The sequence below is a fragment of the Ambystoma mexicanum genome, chromosome 14 (genome assembly GCF_040938575.1).
Source record: "Ambystoma mexicanum isolate Mex_15411 chromosome 14, UKY_AmexF1_1, whole genome shotgun sequence".
NCBI lineage: Eukaryota > Metazoa > Chordata > Amphibia > Caudata > Ambystomatidae > Ambystoma > Ambystoma mexicanum.
In genome coordinates this window covers 662,081,671-662,108,552 of record NC_090940.1, presented here as the reverse complement: position 1 = coordinate 662,108,552, position 26,882 = coordinate 662,081,671, and the positions used below count along the sequence as shown (strand labels likewise).

General features: G+C 49.9%; 1 protein-coding gene across 4 annotated transcripts in view; it reads left to right on the top strand.

Moving 5' to 3' along the window:
* Positions 1–26,882, top strand: part of BRF1 (BRF1 general transcription factor IIIB subunit) — a 1,105,609-nt gene that overhangs the window by 944,946 nt on the left and 133,781 nt on the right. The window lies entirely within an intron of this gene.

Below are 26,882 nucleotides of genomic sequence, written 5' to 3'. Positions count from 1 at the left end.
TAGTAGGAGTTGAACATTAGTGTCATACACAAACTGATAAGCGCATCAAATAGACTTGTCACAAGAGACATGAAAGTCTTGATAGTGCTAGGAGGGAATTAAATACCAAGAAAGGAGCCGTCTAGAATAAACCTAATTCATCAGAGCAACTGAGAGCATCCTATGCAGCAAAAGCGGCAGAGGGGCAAAGGACACCAGATGTATACACTAATGGAATAATTTCTGTCAGGCTCTTTGAGTTGATGATCTCCGTGCAGTAGGATATAACTCATACTTTGTATTTGCATGCGTGAAAGCTCCGAAGGGCGTAAACACCAGCCACGCCCCCTCCCCTAACAAAAATACCTGTGCAATCGGAGATGGCTATGTCTCCCTGCAAGAGTGGGAACAAGGAAACTTAACCATATTTTAATGTTGTGGTTTCAAGACACTGGATTGTCGGAAGGGTCAGTAGCAGGGTTTGTTTTCATCATGTTGTAAAATCTTTGTAGTTGCAAATGTTGATTGGCTTCATGGTGAATTAATCCTGTGTAATAGATACTGATTCACCACACTTTATTGCTCCGCTGTTGTGCCCTTTCTTCATCACAAAGCTACTTTCTCCAGCATGGGGTCTGGCATGGATTCACATGCTCATGAATATTCCCCGTCAGGCCGGGAATCCTCGGTAAAGAAAAAATCAGTATCAGTTTTGTTTCTGATCTGTCTTTCTTAGTAGTAACCAATCACTGATCTCTGGGTCATACTGCCCCCAGCCAATGACTGCCCTCTCCCTAAGCCCCGCCTCTGGCAGCCATCCTCAGATTTTTACCGCACGCTCAAGTGTTGGGAGTCCTCGTGTTTAGCTCACGAGTTTTTAACTGCGTTTTCACGCTTTTTTTCTCATTTTTCGGTGTAATCGAGCCTCAAGCGCCACCGTTTCTACTTCCGATAACGGGGACCCGTTTCGGAATTCTTCTACGCCCCTCAAGGGTGAAGTTTACATCGGGTTTACACTTCTTGGAGGATTCCGGAAGATCTGCGGCCTAGCTCAACGGACATGGCCTAGGACAAAGGGAGCTCGACGCCCGGATCTAAGCTGTTCAGGAACTGCCATGGTGTCATGAGCAGCCGACCCTGGCGGGTATGGAGAAGGTGGAAATGGTAGACGGACACCGCCCTTGTAAACATCAGGCACATTCTAGTCTTCCAGCCTATAAAAACCCGGAAGAAGCTAACGCGCATGCGTTGCAACTTTCCAGTGCTACGGGAAAGTTTTTCCTAACGCTCCTGTGCGTTTGTTTTTCTTCCCGTTTTCAGACGGGATCCCCTCCTACTCCTTTCCGGCTTTCCTGCCCTTCCCTCCTTCTGACTACTTTCCAGTACGTAGTTCCCTGTGCCTAGTACTTTCTACCTGTTCCGTGCTTCCCTGTTAGCCTTGTGCTCTGCTTACCTTCGCCTGACCTCTCCCTCTGTTGGTTTCTCCGCCTGACAATCTTTGCTGTACAGTTGCTGCTCCATTTCGCCGAACTCCTGCGAATACTCGCATCCGCATCTCAGTGCATCCTGGGAATTGAAGTCCTCAGCTGGTTTACGCCGTTACAACTTGCCAGGGTTTTTTCAACAAGCTTTTTCCCTGGTTTGGGGTGGGCTCCCTGGGGTCCCCGCTGCCAGATTTACCCACGTTTCTGGCAAAGTGGCTTCCGGTGGAGCCCATACCTGCAACTACAAGCAGAAGGGAAGGATTTACCCGAAGGAGATCAGCGAAACTTGGCGACAAAGAAGGAAAGGACTATCCTCAGACAAGTCGGAAGAATCCTCTACAACTCATACCAGCTCAGGTGAGGAGGGGGTCGGGAAACCTGGTGTTACCATACAGTCCAAACCTGAGAGATTGCAACGCCCAAAAATGGCCTCCCTTGAACAGTTTCAGGAAATGGTAAATGCCATTCAGGCTCTGACCTCAGAAGTGCAGTCCCTGAGAGCGGATAATTCCGCACTCAGACAAACTGTCCAACAAATACAACAAGCAGGGCAGCATGTCCCACCACAAGATAACTATCGTGGAGAATTGCCTCCCATTCCATTACCTTGTGGGAAATACGACGGAAATCCCAAAAAGATCAAAGAATTCTTGGACGCTTGTATTATCCAGTTTACCTTTCGGCCTAGAACTTATGATTTAGATAAAACAAAGGTGGGATTCCTGGTTTCCAATTTGACAGGAAATGCCCTTGCATGGGCCACTCCTCTGGTGACAAGTGCAGATCCGATTCTCACTGATTATTCCGGTTTTGTCCAAAGATTCCGGGACAGATTTGAAAGACCCGAAGTAGGGTATTCGGCGTATGAAAACCTGTTGGACATCCGCCAAGGTTCTTTTGATGTCCAGACATACGTCACGGGTTTTCAAAGGATAGCTGCCGAAGCTGGATGGCCAGAGACGGCTCAACAAACTATCTTCAGAAGAGGACTCCGTGAGGATATCAAGGATGAACTGGCGAGAGTAGCCAGACCGAATACCTTTCAAGAATTGATTTCACTAGCTCTACAAATAGAGTTTCGCATGGCCGAAAGGAAAGCAGAAAGAAGAAGACCAAGAACCTTCGTTCCAGGTCCAAACCCCTCCTCAATACCTGAAAAAGGATCCATGGAAGAGCCGATGCAAATTGGATCCACCACAAGAGGACCGCTTTCCACCAGTGAACGCAAGAGACGGAAGGACCTTGGGTTATGCATGTATTGTGGTTCAAATGGTCATCTGTTACGGGACTGTACGGAAATCCCTCTCAGAAGACAGGGAAACGAAAGACCCCAACCTTAAACAGGGAAAGGGAAGGGGTGAATAACGTAAATCCCTGTCACCCAGCACAGCCTCCGGTTTTGAACAATAACTGTTTACTGGTTATCAAGGTTCAGATCGAGTGGGTCGAACATGAACCGGTGACATGTCTAGCCATGGTTGATTGCGGAGCTGCCGGCAACTTCGTGGACGATAAATGGGCTCTGGACCAGCAGATTCCTAGACACCCCAAGATACGACCTATAACCGTAGAAGGGGTAGATGGTAGCCCGTTAACCTCCGGTCCCATCAGTCATGAAACTCAGGATCTTAAGATCACGATGGCTTCCCATCAAGAATATCTAACTTTCGATTTGATCAGGGCGGCACATTTTCCAGTGATACTAGGCATACCCTGGTTGAGGAAACACAACCCGTACATCGATTGGAGTCTTAACACAGTGGACTTCAGATCTCAGTATTGTGAACAACATTGTCTTACTGCAGAAAGTTCAAGGTGCGTACAAGCAGCACTACACCCTTCTAATGGTATTCACATGATTCCAGCACCCTATCAAGAGTTTGTAGATGTGTTCACTGACACACAACCCCGCCTACTACCTCCTCATCGCAAGGAAGATTGCAAAATCGACCTGATTCCAGACGCAGTCGTTCCCTTTGGAAGAATGTTTCCTTTGTCCTTACCCGAGAAAGAAGCCCTAAAGGAGTATCTTGCAACCAATTTAAAGAATGGTCTCATCAGAGAGTCGTCGTCATCAGCTGGAGCTTCACTTTTTTTTGTGTCCAAAAGAGGGACGACTGAGTTAAGACCCTGTATAGACTACAGAGGCCTGAACAGTCTTACGGTGCGGGACAGATACCCTATGCCCCTAATCAAGGACATCTTAGAAGCGGTTCAGGGAGCTCGAATATTCACGAAACTGGACCTGAGAGGGGCTTACCACCTCTTACGTCTCCGTGAAGGGGACGAGTGGAAGACCGCTTTCCGGACACCACTAGGTCATTATGAATATAGGGTTATGCCATTTGGCTTAGTCAATGCACCTGCTCAATTCCAGCGTTTTATGGACAATGTGTTTGCAGATATGCTATTCTCTTCAGTAGTAGTCTACTTAGACGATATATTGGTGTATTCTACAAATCTGGACGAACATCGCATGTTGGTTATAGAGGTTCTACACAGATTAAGAAGACACAGTCTATTAGCTAAGCCCGAAAAGTGCGTCTTTGAAGCAACCACGGTACCTTACTTGGGTTTTGTTTTATCCGCTGACAATGTACAGATGGACCCAGCTAAGACTAAAGCAATCACCCAGTGGTCCGTACCCTCCAACGTGAAGGAAGTACAAAGATTCCTAGGCCTTGCGAACTTCTATAGAAAATTCATACCGAACTTCTCAATGATTGTTCTACCCATAACGAATTTGCTAAAAAAAGGAGTCAAATTTATTTGGGACACAAGCACCGAACAAGCCTTCCAAGTATTGAAAGAGACATTCGTAAGCGCTCCTATTTTGAGACAACCGGACCAGACCAGACCGTTTATCGTGGAGACCGATGCCTCCCAAGGTGCTATTGGGGCTGCTCTTCTACAGAAGGAAGAAGATGATTTGGAACACCCTGTCTCCTATTACTCACGGACGTTAAGTCCAAGTGAAAGGAACTATTCAGTCCTAGAAAAGGAGCTTCTAGCTATTCGCCAGGCCTGCAAGGAATGGAGACATCTTCTCCAGGGTTCAGTGGTTCCCTTTCTAGTTCGCACCGATCATCGAAACCTTAAGGTCTTACAACAGATGGAGTGTCGTAATTCAAGACATGCCAGATGGGCCTACTACTTTTCACAGTTTGATTTTTCTATCACCTATCTTCCAGGGAAAGAGAATACTCTAGCAGATGCCCTTTCACGCAGCTTTTGCGAAGAAGCAGAAGAGCCACACGAACAGGAACTCATACTAACAGGAAAGACATTCATCAACACAATCAACTCTTTTTTACAGAAGGTACAGGCAGGACAACAAAGAAACCCCAGCACGGAAACAAGTCTTAACCAGAAAGGTGGTTTTCTCTTCAAAAACGATGCCTTGTTTTTACCTACCCGAGACCTACAAACACAGGCGGTTTCATGGTGCCATGATATTCCGTCAGCAGGACATAAGGGTCAGAGAGCCACGATAGAACTTACATCCCGTCATTTTTGGTGGCCTTCTCTGATCAAAGATGTAAAGGAATATGTAGCGACTTGTCCAGTGTGCGCTCAGAGCAAATACTCCTGCCATAAACCTTTGGGCCTTCTTCAACAAGAAGCACATCCAGGTGGTCCATGGCAACACATTTCTACGGATTTCATTGTGGATTTACCGGACTCATGTGGATACACCGCCATAATGGTCACAGTGGACTCCTTTAGTAAACTGGCTCACTTTTCTCCACTTAAAGGACTCCCTACTGCCAGTGTTACCGCAGAAGTTTTCTTGAAGGACATAGTGAGGCTGCATGGGCTCCCCAACATTATCGTCTCTGACAGAGGGACACAATTTACGTCCAAGTTCTGGACCGTTCTGTGCAACATGTTAGGAATAAAGAGAGCACTTTCTTCAGGATTCCATCCAGAAAGCAACGGACAAACAGAACGTCTAAACGCCACCTTAGAACAGTATGTTAGGTGTTTTTGTAACCAGGAACAAGACAACTGGCTCCATCTTTTGCCGCTGGCTGAATTCTCATATAACAATGCCATCCATACCTCCATTGGAATGAGTCCCTTTAAGTGCACTTACGGATACGAACCCAAGCATATACCACTGTCTGGTTTGCCTCCTACCAATACACCTTCAGTGGATCAATTACTGGACACGATACAAAGATTGCATCGGGATACGTTATCTAATCTCATGAAGGCCCGACAAGACTGCAAGAGATGGGCGGATTCCAAAAGGAGCCCAAACCCTCAGTGGGATATAGGAGACCGCGTATGGTTGTCTACTAAATACTTACCCAGATGGGTTCGTCCAGGAAAGTTTGCACCCAGATTTCTGGGCCCCTTCCGGATAACAGCTAAGATCAATCCAGTAGCATTCAAGCTAAATCTCCCATCAAGTCTCAAGAGGGTTCATCCAGTCTTCCATACGTCGCTTCTTAAAGCCTACCGTGAAGATCCCCATTCTAGAAAGATACAAAGACCACCGCAGAAGACCCCGGATTCTACAAAGGAATATGAAGTATCCGGCATTCTCGACTCCAGATACAACAAGGGAGTTCTGCAGTACCTGGTCTTTTGGAAAGGGTATCCAAAGACCGAATGCACATGGGAACCACTTAGGAACATTTCTGCTCCTAAATTGCTTCGGAAGTTTCATTATCTCCATCCGGGAAAACCGGGAGGGAGAGCACTGAAGAGGGGTCATACTGTCATGAGCAGCCGACCCTGGCGGGTATGGAGAAGGTGGAAATGGTAGACGGACACCGCCCTTGTAAACATCAGGCACATTCTAGTCTTCCAGCCTATAAAAACCCGGAAGAAGCTAACGCGCATGCGTTGCAACTTTCCAGTGCTACGGGAAAGTTTTTCCTAACGCTCCTGTGCGTTTGTTTTTCTTCCCGTTTTCAGACGGGATCCCCTCCTACTCCTTTCCGGCTTTCCTGCCCTTCCCTCCTTCTGACTACTTTCCAGTACGTAGTTCCCTGTGCCTAGTACTTTCTATCTGTTCCGTGCTTCCCTGTTAGCCTTGTGCTCTGCTTACCTTCGCCTGACCTCTCCCTCTGTTGGTTTCTCCGCCTGACAATCTTTGCTGTACAGTTGCTGCTCCATTTCGCCGAACTCCTGCGAATACTCGCATCCGCATCTCAGTGCATCCTGGGAATTGAAGTCCTCAGCTGGTTTACGCCGTTACAACTTGCCAGGGTTTTTTCAACAAGCTTTTTCCCTGGTTTGGGATGGGCTCCCTGGGGTCCCCGCTGCCAGATTTACCCACGTTTCTGGCAAAGTGGCTTCCGGTGGAGCCCATACCTGCAACTACAAGCAGAAGGGAAGGATTTACCCGAAGGAGATCAGCGAAACTTGGCGACAAAGAAGGAAAGGACTATCCTCAGACAAGTCGGAAGAATCCTCTACAACTCATACCAGCTCAGGTGAGGAGGGGGTCGGGAAACCTGGTGTTACCATACAGTCCAAACCTGAGACATGGATGCGGATTATATAACGTTTTCAAGGAGGACGAGCATTCGCGATGTGTCTACTGCCTCCATGGGGACAAAATGCACGTGGAGAAGGACTCTGCGTTCTGCAAGAACCTTTGGGAACGGACCAAATAAGATTGTTGTTCCTGCCTCGCCACCTGGCTGGAGAAGGGCACAGCAAGTGAGAAGGCGAAGAAGTAGTCTGAGCGGGCTTCTAAGTCCTTTGAGGGCGCCCTGGCGACGGGGGCCCAACAGAAGGCCAAGCACCGCGAGTCCGCGGGCTCCGGGAGTGCCGAAAGGTCGGGCTCTTCGGTTGCCAAGCAGGGCGCTACTTCCCCGGCACGTTCGACCACGAGCCAGCGCTCTGGTTCGGGGAAGAGGAAGTCCGAGAACCCAGGTAGGCCGCTGGAGCGGACCTGGTCGATCTCGAAGGGGGAGCGAGGCGTTGACCCTCCCCGCAAGGCGAAGGCCCAGGACGCACCTAAGGTGGTGAGGGCCTTGATCCACCCGGCTAAGGCCTCTACCGAAGTGGTCTCTGCGACCCTAGTGGAGCCGGCTGAGACTACACCAATGGAAACGGCCTCTGGGCCCAGAGTATCCCTGCCGCCGCGGAGGGAATCCTCTTTCCAGCCCACCGCTAAGACCCACGCGGAGCCCCCGGCTGAAAAAGAGGGGGGGCCGGTGGCCGTTACTGACTCGGAATCGGCCTCTGAGGAGGAACTGGTGGAGACTGAGAGGGGCCTCAAAGAAAGGTCCATAGGCCTCAACAAGAGGTTCATAAGCCTCAACGAGAGGTTCGATCCCAGGGGACGGTCCCTGCTGATCTGATCAAAGATAGCGACGAGGATGACGAACAGGGCCCAGTGGAGCGGCCATCCCGTCCGTCGCAGCCATTGCCCGAGCCCCAGGATAGCTCGGCGTCCATTTTGTTGGAAATCCAATCCTTATGTACAGAGATAAGGACGAGATTACCACGGACCCCGACGGAGGATCCAGAACCAGGCCCATCGGGAAACCCTCCGAACAAGCGGAGAAGAGTCCACCCCTCTCCGCCCTTTGTGCCCGCGAGGCCGGTGGACCCTTCATCCCCCTCACCGGGAGAGGATACGGCGATGGATACGGGGACGGACGACGACGGTGATGACACAGCGGACATCCCGCCCCGCCTCTCCCCGCGGGCGTCCCCAGCCGACGAGGTTGGCTCTTTACACGCCATGATAATCAGGGCATCAGAGCTCTTCCAGCTATGCCCTGAAGAACAGAAAAAGGAGGGGTTTCTGTACCAACGACGAGAGGCTAAGAGGAAGATGGTCCTCGTGGTGCCTTTACTCGGCGACATCTGGGACGAGGGGCTTGCTGTCCTGAAGAACCCTGCCACGACACCCGCCAAGAGGGACAGGTACGAGAAGAAGTACCGATTCCCCGATGCCGCCCCCTTGTGCCTCAGGGCCCAGCCCACGCCGGACTTGGTCGTCTCGGCAGCGGCTAAGAAGAAGGCAGCGGGCGCGGCGGCTTCGACTTCCACTTCCCCGCCGGACAGCGAGGGTCAGAAGTTGGACTCTATGGGACGTGAGTCATCTCGTCGGCAGCGACGATGATTAAGGCGGCCAATGCCTTAGCGATCGTGGCCCGCTACGACAGGGAGCTCTGGTTCAAGATAGCTCCCCTGCTAGATTTCCTGCCTGATGACTAAAGGGCAGAAGCCCTAGAAATTCTGCAGGAGGGCGAGGTGGCGTCGGATCACGCCATTACGGTGGCAACGGACATTGCCGATACCGGATTTCGCCAACTAGGCAACGGAGGTTGCCTCCGACGACGAGGATGGCTCAAGGCGACAGACTTTTGCCAGGACGTCCAGACCAGAGTGTTGGACATGCCGTTCGACAGCAACAACTTCTTTGGTAAGGCGATGGATGAGTCTCTACAGGCCATCAAGACCGACTCGGAGACGGCTCTGGCCCTTGGGGTGCTTCAGCAGCGACGGCCCTTTTGGAGCTCTGGAGGCAGATAGGGTGCCTCCAAAGGATCCAGCAGTGGCTCCTCCACCTACCGCCAGGCGGCCCGCTCCTCTTCCCAGGAGGCCTACAGAGGTTGCGGCAAGCAAGGGGGTTCCCGCCGTCGTCGCCAAGGCGGCAAGGCTGCTTCCAAGCAAGACTGACCCGGCCGGGTGATCGGGCCCCCACCGAAGCACCCCGGTGGGAGGCCGACTAAGTTCGTCAGGATGTGGGAGTCCATCTCCACCGATCGTTGGGTGCTGGACACCCTGGCCAACGGGCACTCGCTGGAATTCCTAAAGAAGTGCCCTCGCATTCCTCCCGTGGCCAGGAAGGAGAATCACGTCCCTCAACTGCTGTTGGAGGTAAAGGTGATGCTCAAGAAAGGTGCCATTGAGCTCGTCCCCAGGAGGCCCCGGGGCTCCTGAGTATACTCAAGGTACTTCCTCGTCAGGAAGAAGACAGGCGGTTGGCGCCCCATCCTAGACCTGCGTCGGTTAAACAAATGTATCAAGGCGCAGAAATTCAGGATGGTCACCCTCCAGCACGTACTGGGACAGCTGGAGGAAGGCGACTTCCTATCGTCGCTGGACCTGGAGGATGCTTACTTCCACATCCCCATTCTAAAAAGGCACAGGAAGTTCCTAAGGTTCGTGGTTCAAGGACGCCACTACCAATTCAGAGCCCTACCATTCGGATTAAAGTCGGCACCCAGGGTTTTCACCAAGTGCCTGGCACCAGTGGCGGCGCGGCTGCAGGGGATCTAAGTACCCCTACCTGGACAACTGGCTAATCCGGGCAAGGTCAAGGGAACTCACCTCGATCATACGGTGAGGACCATCCGGTTGCTCACGGAGCTGGGGTTATCCATCAACTACCCCAGATCCCACCTGGTTCCGTAGCAAGTAGCACTGTTTTTGGGGGTGAAGCTCGATACAGTGGAGCAATTGGCCTCCCCTACAGAGGAGAGGACCAAAACCATCCTGGGCAAGGTACGGCGACTGTTAGCCACGGACGTGGCCAGGGTGAGGTCCATCAAATCCCTTCTCGGGATGATGTCCTCATGCCTCTACCTTGTACCCCTTTGCAGACTTCGGATGCATCCGCTATAGGAGTTCCTCGAAGCCTGCTGGTTTCAGGCGAGGGGCTGCTTCGAGGACAGGATCCCCCTCGACGAGGAGTTCCGTCGGGCGATCCTATGGTGGGGCACCCGGGCTCACCTCACGACGGGCACGGACTTTCAAACCCCGGCGTTTCAGGAGACGGTGACTACGGACGCCTCTCTGAGGGTTGGGAGGCCCACACTGGAGATCTCCACGCAAGAGGCCTTTGGCTCCCGGAGGAGAGGTCTCTTCACATCAACTTCTTGGAGCTCCGTGCAGTGTTCTGGGCGCTCAAGTCGTTCCTCCCGTCCCTCAAGGACAAGGTGGTGAGGATCTTCACCGACAACACCACCACAATGTTCTACATACGGAAGCACGGAGGCACCAGATCCCCAGCCCTATCCAAGGAGGCCCAGGATCTGTGGCACTGGGCCGTCGCCCAGGGGATGTTTCTGGTTCCCATCCACCTGGTAGGAATAAAAAACACCATCGCCGACTCACTCAGCAGGGAGCTGCGCTCGTGCCACGAGTGGGAACTGCGCCAGGATCAAGTGGATTGACTCTTCCAGCGATGGGGCAAACCCCAGATCGACCTGTTCGCGACGGCGACAAACTCCAAGTGCCAGAGGTTTGCCAGCAGGTTCCCATAGCCGAGGAGCATGGGCGATGCTTTCTCGTTCCCTTGGGACGGCCCGTTTCTATACGCGTTCCCTCCATTGCCGTTGCTGCTCCGCCTCATCAGCCAGCTCAAGAAGTCCAGGTGCAGGATGATCCTCGTCGCACCGGCGTGGCTGAGGCAGGTCTGGTTCCCGGGCCTTCTGGACTTGTCAACGTCCCCGCCAGTCAGGCTGCCGGCGGACGCGGATCTTCTCTCCAGAGAAGGAGGCGCCATTCTACACCACGACCCAGTGCTGAACTTGCAGGCCTGGCTCCTGCAGCGCTAGAGTTTGGAGGGTACGATATCCCGGCTGATTGCAGAGAGGTTCTTGCAAAGGCCAGGGCGTCCTCAACTCAAGTGTTACGGTCATAAATGGAAGAGGTTCTCCGTCTGGTGCACAGAAGATTAACCCTGTGCGGATTACGGCCCCTCAAGTGCTGCCGTACTTTCTGTCTCTGGCCAAAGCTGGACTAGCTCACGCCTCCATAAAAATACATCTGGCTGCAATCTCCCGATATACCAGGACTACGGGACGGGCGTCCTTATGGTCTCATCGCCTGGTAAAGGAATTTATGAAGGGACTATTCCATTCATTCCCGCCGGTGAAGGCTCCTGCCCCGGCGTGGGAACTTAATGTGGTGCTGACCAGGCTCATGGGAGCCCCATTCGAGCCTATGCATTCGGCGCCTTTGAAGTTCCTGTCATGGAAGACGGCGTTCCTCCTGGCCATCACCTCTGCACGACGAGTGGGAGAGATTCAGGCCCTATCTTGCAAGCCTCCATACTTGACTTTTCATGACACAAGGGTAGTGCTTAGGACGCACCCCTCCTTCATGCCCAAGGTGCCGTCGGACTTCCACCTCAACGAGCCCTTGGTGTTACCAGTTTTCTTCCTGTCGCCTTCGATGCCGGCCGAGAGAACTTTGCACTCGCTGGATGTAGCTAGAGCGCTAAAGTTAATGTGGACTGCACGAAGAGTTTTCGGAAGACGTCACAGCTATTCGTGAACTTTGGGTGTCTGAATCAAGGGAAGGCTCTCTCGAAGACTTCCATTTCCAGATGGCTCTCCGGCTGCATCATGCATTGTCACCGGTTGGCAAACCGACCGCTGCCCGGCCGTTTGAGAGCCCATTCGACCAGAACGATTGCTGCTACCATGGCGTTCCTGTCTGGCGTGCCCCTGCTGGATATCTGCAGGGCTGCTACGTGGAGGTCGACACACACCTTCACAAGATTCTACTGCGTCGATCGGGACTCCAGGGAGGAGTCCAGGGTCGGCCAAGCAGTGCTGCGCAACCTGTTCGCTTAAGGTGAGCCTGGTGAGGAGGTAAGAGATGCTTAATGTTGAGTTGTTGTATTGCTTAATGTTGAGCCTGTTGCCACCTCCCGTGGTTGTGCATGTGTGTACTGCTATGTATTCTCTTATTCATGAGCATGTGAATCCATGCCAGACCCCATGCTGGAGAAGGAACACGTTACTTACCTGTAACTGTTGTTCTCCAGCATGGGTCTAGCATGGATTCACATGCAAACCCTCCCACCTGCCCCTCTGCGGCTCTTCACTTGGTCATACTGCCTCTTGGCGTGCTACCAAATCTGAGGATGGCTGCCGGAGGCAGGGTTTAGGGAGAGGGCAGTCATTGGCTGGGGGCAGTATGACCCAGAGATCAGTGATTGGTTACTACTAAGAAAGACAGATCAGAAACGAAACTGATACTGATTTTTTTCTTTACCGAGGATTCCCAGCCTGACGACGGGGAATATTCATGAGCATGTGAATCCATGCCAGACCCATGCTGGAGAACAACAGTTACAGGTAAGTAACTTGTTCCTTATTGTTGTCTTTCTTCTTTAGCTTGTCATGTATCAAACTCGCTGATGTCACACTGAACATGGCCATTGTCAGCTCTTTACACATCATATCAATGACCTCTATCTGTTGTGACATCTAGTCTGACCCATAAAGGTCCTTGATCTGTTGTGATGTCTAGACTGACCCATAAAGGGCCTTGATCTGTTGTGATGTCTAGACTGACCCATAAAGGGCCTTGATCCGTTGTGACGTCTAGATTGACCCATAAATGTCCCCGATCTGTTGTGATGTCTAGACTGACCCATAAAAAGCCTTGATCTGTTGTCTAGACTGACCCATAAAGGGCCTTGATCTGTTGTGATGTCTAGACTGACCCATAAATGGCCTTGATCCGTTGTGACGTCTAGACTGACCCATAAAGGGCCTTGATCCGTTGTGACGTCTAGATTGACCCATAAATAGCCTTGATCTGTTGTGATGTCTAGACTGACCCATAAAGGGCCTTGATCTGTTGTGATGTCTAGGCTGACCCATAAAGGGCCTTGATCTGTTGTGATGTCTAGGCTGACCCATAAAGGGCCTTGATCTGTTGAGATGTCTAGGCTGACCCATAAAGGGCCTTGATCCGTTGTGACGTCATAACTGTCCCATAAATGCCCTCAATCTGTAGTGATGTCTAGACTGTTCTTTTTTGCAATTGTTTGCGCCTCGCACTTTCCCTAGCTGTTTCTGCATGAAAGAATTCCCTGGGATTCCTGCAAGGGTGCACTATGAACTTCATGCTGCATTGCTGGCTTTTGGACGTTCACTGGGGGCCTGCATTTTCCAGTCTTGCGCTCATCTGTTTCTGCAATGCCAGGGCTAGGTACTATTTCTCAGGGACTGTTTGGGCCATATCGTAGCTGATCGCATATGTTGCAGATTTGAGTCCACGTGAGCACTTCCATCTTGGAAGATGATTGAATCTGGCAGTGCTTGCACGCTTCACTGGCTCTGGGAGATGTGTGGAAGAAAGGCCATGTTTGGTATCACACTGCATCGTGCTTCTCACTTTTCTGCTCGGTTGCATTAGGAAATCTTGTGCTGCAGGGCTGAATTGGGGCAGACTAAGATGAAAAAATAAAACCTTTTCACCTCGTTTTATTACAGAATGTTTAGTTAACTGTGCTTTCTTCTTATAAGTAAAATATTCTCTGTACAGCGCTTTGGCGGAAGTGTTATATAAATGACATATAGTTATTATCATGTAAGTAGAAGCAATCGTAAAGAAACATTGTTGTTGGGTCCATGTGAATAAAGGACGTCAATAGTCTTATCGGGATCTCTGAGGTCCAGGTCCGGGGCAATAAAGGCACTTCGTTTGGTGTGGGCATCTGCATTTTGGGGCTATTAATTCTGGAGTTGTGTTCTGAGGAGCATTACTTTACAGAGTTGCTCCGAGCTAACTCATGAATTTGGAGATGGTGAAGATCGTAAGAAAATCTTGGAGTTGGAGCTCAGGTTAATTTTGGGTTAATGGAACATTCTGTGTTTGATATAATGATACCATTTTGTGGCCGATGAGGACTATGTGGGCTTACTCCAGGAACCGGTTTAGTTGTGATGCTTTTCTCATCGTCGTTTGGATGGGTACCATCTGTTTTGACTTTGTTTCAGTTGTTGTGAGGTCAGTTTTGTAAGAAGAGGAGTAAAATTGTCATCAACACTCTTCACTTAGTAGGTTGAATGATTGGAATTCGGTGTGGTCTAGTCTGACGAGTCTCAGTGCTTTGGAACTGGCAAGAGTCTGTGCTGCTGTGTAGGTGCGGCTTATGGTCCTTGCTTGGTGAATCACTTGTTCTGCCTAGAGGTCTGACTTTGTAGGCTGTGGGGATTTGCTGTTGCTCTGTGGGGATGCTTAGATGGTTACCTTGAGTCTCTTCAGTTCGTTTTTGGGAACCATCGCTGGTAGCTCTGATTTGAAAATGAAGAGAGTAAGAACTTTGGGGTATCTTCCATCTCAGCCTCTTTGAGTTGCATGGGGCATATAACCACCTCCTTGTTTGTGATTTAGGGCCATCACAGGGTTCACTCTGCAGGTTTGTTTACATGACTTCTCATGAAGGGTTATGTCTCACCAGTGCCCTTGGGGATCTTGCTGTGCATTTCTCTGGCACAACGTGTATGTTGCTTTCCCTGTGGATAAGGCGTGTCTCAATGTTGAAAGGGAGCTCTTGCCTGCCATTTACTGATTCTGCAAGAGAAGGAGCAAAGTGTCACAATTCTAGAAGTCTCTTATCACTGAAGTAGATCTATAGTTCTGCCTGGTTCCCTAGTGCCTGAGTTTCTCTGCCCTGCAAATGCAGTATGAGCTTGTGTCGAAGCAGTCCCCTTTGCGCTTATTCTTACTGAAACAATGTCAATACACCAGGCAAGCTTTCTCAAGACTTTGAACCCATTCATATTTTGGGAAGATGTTACCTTTTCTGTATAACTTCTAAGGTCTGGGTGTAAACTGCTGTAATTTAAAATTCATTAGATTGACTCCTCCCCGTGTGCACAGGTCCTGTCGATCACACACAAACATACATCTATCCGCTGGACCTGCTTCTATACAGCGAGAAATCTCACAAACCCTGAAGCCATGAAACCCTCCCACAGGAGCAATACACTAACGTGTGCACGCTCAAGAAACACAAGTGAACCTCCAAACAGCAAAGCAAACAGAGGTGTACTGCTTAAGAGCCTAGCTTTGGTTCTGAATGAGTTCATGCTGGACACTGTAATCCTGTGGCTGGGGCAGGACTGAAGGAATGACTACAACAGATAGCCGTTCTCTGGGGAATGGAATTCTAAGTAACAGAGGTGGTCACTCACAAACTCACCCAACCGTCTCACTGAACCCTACTGCACCCCAAGCCAGGGTAGGACAGAGCCCCTGTGACAGATGAACATGCCAGGGGTTAAGCACCTGCGACCCCCTCTTTCCTCAATAATTCATGTTCACCAAACTCTGTCAACTGCTCATCATATGAAAGTGTGTGTTTTCCTTTGCAGATGTAGTATGACGATTTCTTTCCAGGACTTGTTGGGCATATGCATGCAAGCACCGGCTGCAGATCTTTAATGCAGGTCCTGCCACCCCGAGCAGTGGAGCAAGAAACAGTGGTTCCCTCAATGAGAGAGAAGGCTCTGTCGTGGTGATGTCTGGCGCCAGAAGCTGACGTTGCTCGTAGAACTAGTGAGGACACGTGCAGATACATTGTGGGAAGAAAATGGTGGCCATTCCTACTAAGGGTTTGATCTGCACACAGACCCAGAGCGAGCAGCCACAGAGCACCATTTGAAGTTTAAAGAGCCAATTGCTTGCTGCATGCAGCAGGTTGAGATTCTCAGCCGAGCACAGTTTGTATTCACGCTCTGTGAAGGTGGGTCTGTGTTGCTATAAAGGCAGCCATCTTTTTTGGTTCGGGATGATGTTTGTGAGTGCTTTGGAGCGGCTAAGACGGAAGGACCGAGATTAAGGAAGAGAATGTGAAGGAGAGGGGGAGGGGTGGAAAGACCTGGTGAGAAAGGTGGAGTTTCAAGAGCAGAGAGCACAATGTGGGATCTGTAAAAAGGGGAGAAGGTGGGGGGAGGAGGGTAACGAGACTGAAGGCTGGAGAAAGGCACGGAGGAGTAGGGAAGAAGGTTGGCATGGAAGTAGGGAGACGGACGGCCAGGCGGAGTCAAGGAGAGCAAGAGATTAACAACGTTTCCAGAGGAGGAGGTTACGACACAAGTGTGGAAGAGAAGACACACGAGGAAACGAGTTTGACCCAAAGACTATTGATGAGAAATAAACATAGGGGTGGAAACAGAATTCTCGAGAATGTGAAGGAAATAGGCTGAAGGATTGGTGGGGAGAATCCGAGAGCCTGAGAATTGCACACTTTAGAGAGACAACTGGTCTCCTGTGCTCTCCAGTGCATCTCTGTTAGGAAAGATTTCGTTATTGTAGGGAACTTTCCTTCCATGTGGCAACCCCTAAACTTTTTGCTATTGTTTTCAACCTGTTTTCTTGACTTTGCCAGAGAAGTGCAGCCTTCTGCCGTACTCCTCTGGGCTTTCGCTCCTTTCTTACAGGGAAACTGACATGCCCTTAAGACAGTCAGTACCGGGGGACGCTGTTTCCCGTAGTTTCTTTTATCGTGTCGCCATTTTAGTGCAACATGACACAAGCGGGCACTGTAAGCTAAGTTACAGCTCTCTTGGGTCTCTAGCTTTCTACAGACCCTAGACACTCTTGTAGGATGGTTTTTGGATCGGTGCAAGTCATTCAGGGACTGGGCTGGTGGCAGCGATCATTTGGTTTATTTTGAGCTCCTTTTGCCGTTCTGAGCACCTTTTTGCCGCGAACACAAAAGGGTGGCCCGGCTACCCAAAATGGCCGGACCACGAGGCTCCTTTGTCTCGTCCACTGTCCGTCTTGCTCCCTTTACCTTCCCCCGGGTCAGGCGACCCGGGGCCTTCCTTATTTGGGCATGTAGTTTCCCGCGAAACACGGTTGCTTTCGCGGGCTTCTACATGTCGTTTGAGTGCCCCCAGGATGTGGGCTGGGCTGTCTGGTCCCAATACACATCCTGGGTGCCAGAGAGTCTAGGGTGGTGTGAATGCCTGGGACCACTGTGGTCCGTGATTGGTCCACGTATGGTATGTGTGTTGATGAGCGGATCTCCCATTGGCTCCCCTCCGTTTTGGCGCGAAGGGAACCGTGGATAAGAGGGAGCTGGAAACACCACTACCATGTCGATCTCCTGAGTTCTTACGAACCCAGGGATACAGGAGCCAAGTATCCTGCGAACACGAGGCTGGACCGAGGAATCGCTGGTGACCCCCTGAAGAACTTCTGCTCCTCATTGCTGTCGTCCGGTGAAGCCCTTTCCACCTAAGATCGAACAAGAAGGCCTGTACTGGCGCTTCGACCTATTGGAATAGCAGGACCAGCTATTCCCGGCACCTTCATCAACTCCTGCCGTAAGCCTTCGGAAGTGTCTCTGGGCCATCCAGTTGACTGACCAGCTTACTAAGGAGTCCTGCTCTGTAATCGCCGACAGGTTGGGTGGTATTCTGAGTCCGGGGCACGCTCACACGCTTCGTTTGCTTAGCAACCCTAAGCTAGAGGTGAACGGTGCTCGTTTGGCTTGAATACACCCGGCCGTTCCGTTGCCCTGCCGTGGCGACAAAACTGTGCAGGATTCTTCGATCGGGACGTCTTTTTACTCTGCACGACGACGAGACGTTCCCTGCTCTTCAGAACCTGCCAGAAGCTGCATCTATCGAGGAGAAGCTCGGGCCTGCTTGCTTCGGGGACCGGTGAGTAGATTAGCTAGGATCTGGTCGCCCTCCTGCAGTGCCCCTTGCTTTTCCCCGCTGTAAATACAGCTCCCCTTGTCCGTACTCGCGCCCTACTTCTGCCTCACAGTGGAGGCTGCGCTAGAGTCGCGGACCGTGTTCTCCTTCATTAGGGCACCCTACAGAGCTGTCCAACGTCCTCCGAAGAGCTTCACCTTCTGCCCATTGGCACCGGCGTGTGCAGGTACTTTTGAGCGCTAGGCTCCACTCTTCGTAGGGATTGGACTACCATCTAGTTAGGGGCCTCAGAAGGCGGACATATCACACGCATTGGTTCGCACTGCCTGTTTTCCTTCCCCTGCAGGTGGATAACATATTTCGTGCTGCTAATGCTGTGAAACTGTGTATTCTGTATATATATTGGGTGGATAGTGTATGTGTTGGTTTAATATCGTTGTATATTGCTGCTTTTACTGTGGTTATTAGTTTCACGGCCTTAGAATAAATGTGTATCTATTTTTGATATAAACAACTGTTTGGAGTAGTTTATAAGCGCTCTTGCTTTGTGTGCTCACTGCGGGCTTTCAGTCACCCTCACCCCTCTTGAGACCTAGTCTTGACCGCCGCGATCGCTACCTTGATTGGTCTGGCTTGTCCAGAGGTTACCCTGTTCCAAGTAATTAGGTTGGCCTTCTGAACTTCTGCGCCACCAGGACAGAGTTCAGAAATCCGTCTTAACAATCTCCACTTCTCTGCTAGAGATGGGAATGAGACCAGACACCCCTGCCTTACATGACAAACTCTGGGGCAGTGCATACAGAGGGTGTGCTACACGTGTGCCCTTTTATCCAGGCCTGGGTAGGTCAAGCTCGGTTCACCCAGATTTTGGAGATCCGAGTGAGAGACGCAGACTCCCTAGAGTGCTGAAAGGAGGACTTGCCCTCTTGGAAGATCATTATACTGGCCAAGCAAGGAGACCATGTCCACCCAACCAGTCCAAAAATAAGTGAGGTGATCCTTAAAACCTCGTTGATTGAGTGGCTTTCATGTTCACAGCCAGGAGGGGTGAGGACAAGAGAAGAGAGGGGCGGGCTGATGCACTGCGTTCCTCGAGCCAGGTGAAATTGCTGATGCTTGAATTAAGAGAAGAGAGGGCAGGACTGATGCACTACGTTCCTCGGGCAGGTGAAATTGCTGATGCTTGAATTAAGAGAAGAGGTCAGGACTGATGCACTACGTTCCTCAAGCAGGTGAAATTGCTGATGCTTGAATTAAGAGAAGAGAGGGCAGGACTGATGCACTACGTTCCTCTGGCAGGTGAAATCGCTCATGCTTGAATTAAGAGAAGAGAGGGGCGGGCTGATGCACTATGTTCCTTAAACCAGGTTAAATTGCTGATGCTTAAATTAAGAGAAGAGAGGGAAGGACTGATGCACTACGTTCCTCAGGCAGGTGAAATTGCTGATGCTTGAATTAAGAGAAGAGGGCAGGACTGATGCACTACGTTCCTCAAGCAGGTGAAATTGCTGATGCTTGAATTAAGAGAAGAGAGGGAAGAACTGATGCACTACGTTCCTCAGGCAGGTGAAATTGCTGATGCTTGAATTAAGAGAAGAGGGCAGGACTGATGCACACGTTCCTCAAGCCAGGTGAAATTGCTGATGCTTGAATTAAGAGAAGAGAGGGCAGGACTGATGCACTACGTTCCTCGGGCAGGTGAAATCGCTCATGCTTGAATTAAGAGAAGAGAGGGCAGGACTGATGCACTACGTTCCTCGGGCAGGTGAAATCGCTCATGCTTGAATTAAGAGAAGAGAGGGAAGGACTGATGCACTACGTTCCTCGAGCCAGGTGAAATTGCTCATGCTTGAATTAAGAGAAGAGAGGGCAGGACTGATGCACTACGTTCCTCAAGCAGGTGAAATTGCTGATGCTTGAATTAAGAGAAGAGAGGGCAGGACTGATGCACTACGTTCCTCGGGCAGGTGAAATCGCTCATGCTTGAATTAAGAGAAGAGAGGGGCGGGCTGATGCACTATGTTCCTTAAACCAGGTTAAATTGCTCATGCTTGAATTAAGAGAAGAGAGGGCAGGACTGATGCACTACGTTCCTCAAGCAGGTGAAATTGCTGATGCTTGAATTAAGAGAAGAGAGGGCAGGACTGATGCACTACGTTCCTCGAGCCAGGTGAAATTGCTCATGCTTGAATTAAGAGAAGAGAGGGCAGGACTGATGCACTACGTTCCTCAAGCAGGTGAAATTGCTGATGCTTGAATTAAGAGAAGAGAGGGCAGGACTGATGCACTACGTTCCTCGGGCCAGGTGAAATTGCTCATGCTTGAATTAAGAGAAGAGAGGGCAGGACTGATGCACTACGTTCCTCAAGCAGGTGAAATTGCTGATGCTTGAATTAAGAGAAGAGAGGGCAGGACTGATGCACTACGTTCCTCGGGCAGGTGAAATTGCTCATGCTTGAATTAAGAGAAGAGAGGGGCGGGCTGATGCACTATGTTCCTTAAACCAGGTTAAATTGCTGATGCTTGAATTAAGAGAAGAGAGGGAAGGACTGATGCACTACGTTCCTCAGGCAGGTGAAATTGCTGATGCTTGAATTAAGAGAAGAGGGCAGGACTGATGCACTACGTTCCTCAAGCAGGTGAAATTGCTGATGCTTGAATTAAGAGAAGAGAGGGAAGAACTGATGCACTACGTTCCTCAGGCAGGTGAAATTGCTGATGCTTGAATTAAGAGAAGAGGGCAGGACTGATGCACACGTTCCTCAAGCCAGGTGAAATTGCTGATGCTTGAATTAAGAGAAGAGAGGGCAGGACTGATGCACTACGTTCCTCAAGCAGGTGAAATTGCTGATGCTTGAATTAAGAGAAGAGAGGGAAGGACTGATGCACTACGTTCCTCAGGCAGGTGAAATTGCTGATGCTTGAATTAAGAGAAGAGAGGGAAGGACTGGTGCACTACGTTCCTCAAGCAGGTGAAATTGCTGATGCTTGAATTAAGAGAAGAGAAGAGAGGAAGGACTGATGCACTACGTTCCTCAGGCAGGTGAAATTGCTGATGCTTGAATTAAGAGAAGAGGGCAGGACTGATGCACTACGTTCCTCAAGCTAGGTGAAATTGCTCATGCTTGAATTAAGAGAAGAGAGGGCAGGACTGATGCACTACGTTCCTCAAGCAGGTGAAATTGCTGATGCTTGAATTAAGAGAAGAGAGGGCAGGACTGATGCACTATGTTCCTCAGGCAAGTGAAATTGCTGATGCTTGAATTAAGAGAAGAGGGCAGGACTGATGCACTACGTTCCTCGGGCAGGTGAAATCGCTCATGCTTGAATTAAGAGAAGAGAGTGGCGGGCTGATGCACTACGTTCCTCGGGCAGGTGAAATCGCGCATGCTTGAATTAAGAGAAGAGAGTGGCGGGCTGATGCACTACGTTCCTCGGGCAGGTGAAATCGCTCATGCTTGAATTAAGAGAAGAGAGTGGCAGGCTGATGCACTATGTTCCTCAGGCAGGTGAAATTGCTAATGCTTGAATTAAGAGAAGAGAGGGAAGGACTGATGCACTACGTTCCTCAGGCAGGTGAAATTGCTGATGCTTGAATTAAGAGAAGAGAGGGGAGGACTGATGCACTACGTTCCTCAAGCAGGTGAAATTGCTGATGCTTGAATTAAGAGAAGAGGGCAGGACTGATGCACACGTTCCTCAAGCCAGGTGAAATTGCTGATGCTTGAATTAAGAGAAGAGAGGGCAGGACTGATGCACTACGTTCCTCGGGCAGGTGAAATTGCTCATGCTTGAATTAAGAGAAGAGAGGGGCGGGCTGATGCACTATGTTCCTTAAACCAGGTTAAATTGCTGATGCTTGAATTAAGAGAAGAGAGGGAAGGACTGATGCACTACGTTCCTCAGGCAGGTGAAATTGCTGATGCTTGAATTAAGAGAAGAGGGCAGGACTGATGCACTACGTTCCTCAAGCAGGTGAAATTGCTGATGCTTGAATTAAGAGAAGAGAGGGAAGAACTGATGCACTACGTTCCTCAGGCAGGTGAAATTGCTGATGCTTGAATTAAGAGAAGAGGGCAGGACTGATGCACACGTTCCTCAAGCCAGGTGAAATTGCTGATGCTTGAATTAAGAGAAGAGAGGGCAGGACTGATGCACTACGTTCCTCAAGCAGGTGAAATTGCTGATGCTTGAATTAAGAGAAGAGAGGGAAGGACTGATGCACTACGTTCCTCAGGCAGGTGAAATTGCTGATGCTTGAATTAAGAGAAGAGAGGGAAGGACTGGTGCACTACGTTCCTCAAGCAGGTGAAATTGCTGATGCTTGAATTAAGAGAAGAGAAGAGAGGAAGGACTGATGCACTACGTTCCTCAGGCAGGTGAAATTGCTGATGCTTGAATTAAGAGAAGAGGGCAGGACTGATGCACTACGTTCCTCAAGCTAGGTGAAATTGCTCATGCTTGAATTAAGAGAAGAGAGGGCAGGACTGATGCACTACGTTCCTCAAGCAGGTGAAATTGCTGATGCTTGAATTAAGAGAAGAGAGGGCAGGACTGATGCACTATGTTCCTCAGGCAAGTGAAATTGCTGATGCTTGAATTAAGAGAAGAGGGCAGGACTGATGCACTACGTTCCTCGGGCAGGTGAAATCGCTCATGCTTGAATTAAGAGAAGAGAGTGGCGGGCTGATGCACTACGTTCCTCGGGCAGGTGAAATCGCGCATGCTTGAATTAAGAGAAGAGAGTGGCGGGCTGATGCACTACGTTCCTCGGGCAGGTGAAATCGCTCATGCTTGAATTAAGAGAAGAGAGTGGCAGGCTGATGCACTATGTTCCTCAGGCAGGTGAAATTGCTGATGCTTGAATTAAGAGAAGAGAGGGAAGGACTGATGCACTACGTTCCTCAGGCAGGTGAAATTGCTGATGCTTGAATTAAGAGAAGAGAGGGGAGGACTGATGCACTACGTTCCTCAAGCAGGTGAAATTGCTGATGCTTGAATTCTGTGGTTGCCCAATATTCTGAAACCCAGTCCGCCTGTTGACCATGGCACACTTGTGTTGTAGAATTTGCTCTTTTGAAGTAGCCTATCTGGGTTTCAATGTTCCTGTTGGTCCCACGGCTTTCTGGGATAATGCAGTCTTTGGAGCAGCAAATCTTCCTGCCCGTCACAAGTCTGGGACACCAGACACATGTTGAATGGAATCCTAGAGCTTGCAGATGCCCGTGTGCGCCACATGCCTTAAAGCAAGCCTCCGCATGGCAGGCGGCAGAGCCAAGGGAGTGAAATGTGACCCGCAGCTGTAGCGGGGCCTAGGTAGCGTGCCCTTCTGGCCTCTGGTCCTTGTGTCTAGTCCAGCAGGTGCTCTGCTAGCTCCAAGGCAATTGGTGGACTGTTATCGATCCGCGTATCCCTAGCCAGCGCATGACCTTTGGGACGAGTGGCTGAATAACTGCGCTGCAGAGTGCGTAATCCATGCACGTGTGGAATACTTAACTGGAGCAGCCATTTTCATTCCACGTGCAAAGACTGTTTGCTCCAAGGCCTGTCCCCCGCAGGCCCTGGCAGGTCTTGGGTAATACTTTCTGTGCACCTATTCTTGATGGCAGAGTCTGCGATTGTGGCTGGAGCTAAAAGCACAGCCCCCCCCCATCGGCCGCTCTTGTTTGGTGTACAGGTGGCGCGCCCTTAACGCTCTTTTCAAAGATTCATCATAAGCGTCAAGAGACCGTAGCCGCACCTGCGCCTTTATTAGGCGCTAATTTAGTTGGTTGTGGGCCGCTTTTTAAGAAGTTTGACTTGACTCTCAATAAAAGTAAGACTTGATCAAATGTCTCCATTCAGAACAGGACTTGAGAAAACCCAAGCGTGCCTAGGACCAAGGAACAAGAAATCTGCATTTCAATGTTTCCAGGCCTGCCTTGCAAATGCCATTTTCTTCTGCACGTTTATTATGATGGAAATAATTGCAAGTGTGATTTATTTTTTGGATTCTGACCAACACAGTTTCATTTGCATATGAAAGAGTAAATAAAAAGCTGAACAGCTGTTTTTAATTTGTGAATTCATCAGTTGTGATGTACCCTGTGCCCTAGCCAACGCCCGCACGCTCTTGAATAAAACAGCAGATTATATAACTATTTTGAAGAAAAAATGATTTGGGCAGCAGTTGGAAAATAATCATGAAAAATAGAGCAACATATTGGGTTTAGTCACAGAAACCGTGTTAGGAAGGAGGGCTGGCCTTCTCTAGTGTGAGAAAATTGTCAGATGTAAACAACCTCTTCGGTGGAAGATTCAAATCCTGCGGTTCAATCGGTGTGGATGACAAATTGGCACTGCCAAGTAACAGCCAAATGCATGATGGCGGTGGCCTAGATTGTGTGAGACTGACCCTGTACACAGTCTTGCACCAGAAGAATATGTAAAGAATTGCCTTATGTTCCAAAGTCAATGTAAATTGCCCTGTGGCAAGTAAAATAGCCCACTTTAGTCCCGTTAATCTATGTATGTCGAGGAATGCTTTCATCAAAGGCTGCCAGGAGCCGTGGGTAAAGGGGCCCCACTGGCACACACTCGGACTCCGCGGGTCACTCAGTACGCTCATGGCCTCATGGATGCAGGCAGAGGAGACACAGCCGATATAAAGCACATCAAAAGATTTGTCCATCAATTTGCTTAGAAATTGTGTATTTGCAGCCACTGGTTATAAATGTACTGAGATATTAAGCCTTGTTTTGCAACCACTCCCCCCCCCCCCCCCCCCCCAAGTACATTTTGCTCGTCTCAAACTTCTCTCTATTCAGTTGTGTTCCTCACATAATGTTTCGAGATGAATTATTGTGTTGGTATTTCATTGATTTGAAAGTGAGCAATCAATTTGAAGTCATTCCAGTGAACAATACAAAAGTTTGAGTTGCTAATCTAGCCTTATCCAACCAACACGGGTTTCGCACATAGCGCTTCAGGCCTTCAGAACTTCAGTGGCTAGGTTTACCAGAAGAATACGAATTTTCTATTTTAACGTATGAAATTTGTAGGATAAAAGCCAAAAACACTGGGATTTTTTAATGAATTAGTTCATCCACCTATCAAAATCTTTCTTCTGATCGACCAATCTCAAAAATTCCATCTGTTTTTAGTAGTCACTAATGTAATCAAATGATGCTCTCTTGTGTTTTTCTGCAGATGGTTTTCTTTCTAGGTGGCTAAGAAGTAGTATTTTGATTCAGGGAGGGCATGAGGAAAATATAGATGACATGGGCAGAAAATAAATACCACAAAAGCTTCCCCTACACCAAATATACCTGGCCTCCATCCTCCCCATCAATGTTTTTCTGTACTGCATGTTTTTCCCTCAAGCACTATTTTCATGTTACCTCACCTTTCTCATGTGTCCCCTTCCCTAAAAGGAATATAGTCCATGCATCTTCACCACCCGCCCTCTAACCTCCTTCAGCTTCCCCTCAGCCCAGCAGAGCGTTTATCCATAAGGGTTGTGAAGCCATGGGCTTCTCAGTGGAAGGTACTATCTGGCAGACTTTTGGCTCATAACAAGGCTAATGTACAGCACATGGCGGCTGCCTGGCAGTGCACACCCTGCTGCTATGTAACAGACCTACTGCATAGCATGTTCTTCTGTGTCAGCTTGGGAGCCACAAGCATGTTACCTTGACATGTTCTGAGCTCCGGCCCTTGCGTGTTGCTCTTCTCCAACAGCGTGGGAGCCACAAGCATGTTCGATTGACGGGCTCTGGCTCTAGCGTGTTGCTCTTTTCGGGCAGCTTTGAAGCCACAAGCATGTTAAATAGACAAACTCCGGCTCTAGCGTGTGTGATGAATCGCAGGTATTTTTGTCCCAAGGGGAGCCCTACTATGAGATTAGGGAGGTGAGCCTGCTCTGCAAAACCCTCCTAGGGCTCGAGGCAAGTGGAACCTCCCCGGGAGAGACACCCTACTATGAGACTAGGAAGGTGAGCCTGCTCTGCAAAACCCTCCTAGGGGTCGAGGCAAGTGGAACCTCCCCGGGAGAGACACCCCCTGTGAGGCTAGGGAGGTGAGCCTGCTCTGCAGCACCCTCTTAGGGGTCGAGGCAAGTGGAACCTCCCTGGGAGAGACTCCCCCTGTGAGGCTATGGAGGTGAGCCTGCTCTGCAGCACGCTGCTAGGGTTGAGGCAAGTGGAACCTCCCCGGGAGAGACGCCCCCTGTGAGGCTAGGGAGGTGAGCCTGCTCTGCAAAACCCTCGTAGGGGTCGAGGCAAGTGGAACCTCACTGGAATAGACTCCTTTTTTGGGGACAAGGACTCCCATTCCTGTGAGGAACTTCCTGTGCCAACGAATTTTAATTGCATATATGGGACTACCCATTAAGCCTAAGAATGTGGCATCCTTGCCTTGGGCTGAAAGCAATGCAAGAATAAACCCAATGGCACGAGAAAAGGAAGATGTCTCTTTAATGCGAGATACATATTTAACTGTGCCGAGGATGGAAAGGAGAGAGGAACCTGATACGCATGTGAAGCCCGATGACATCATTTAGCCGGCAGGAGGCAGAGTGCAAGGTAGTTGTGAAACACGGGACTTGTGCAGAGCGAGAGAACAAGATAGCGTGAGGACGAGACACCAGAGAACCAGCGTATGTAGATGCAGAAAGAGTTTCAGGTTGACCAGGAGAGAGAAGCAAGTAACCCAGTAGTGGTGTGACCACAAGCTTGACGTGTTGGTCAGTATCCCCCAAGAACAACGCCAACGCCACCCATGAAGGAAGCAAAGCTCTTTCTACCAGCAGCACCAGTGCAGATCAGGAGTCCAACGCAAGCCCAAGAACATGAAGGCGAGAAGCCGACCGAGAGAGAGAACAGTCCTGAGCCGAGCCCAACCAAGTATGAGGTACCTGGTGAAACAGGAGAAGCGTGAGGCCTGCGGCATATCGCAATAACTACGAGAAAACTCATCCCAGTCACACGAGTGAGAAAGCATTGCAAAAGTTATATGATGGGAGTTGGAGACCAATACTGAGTGACCG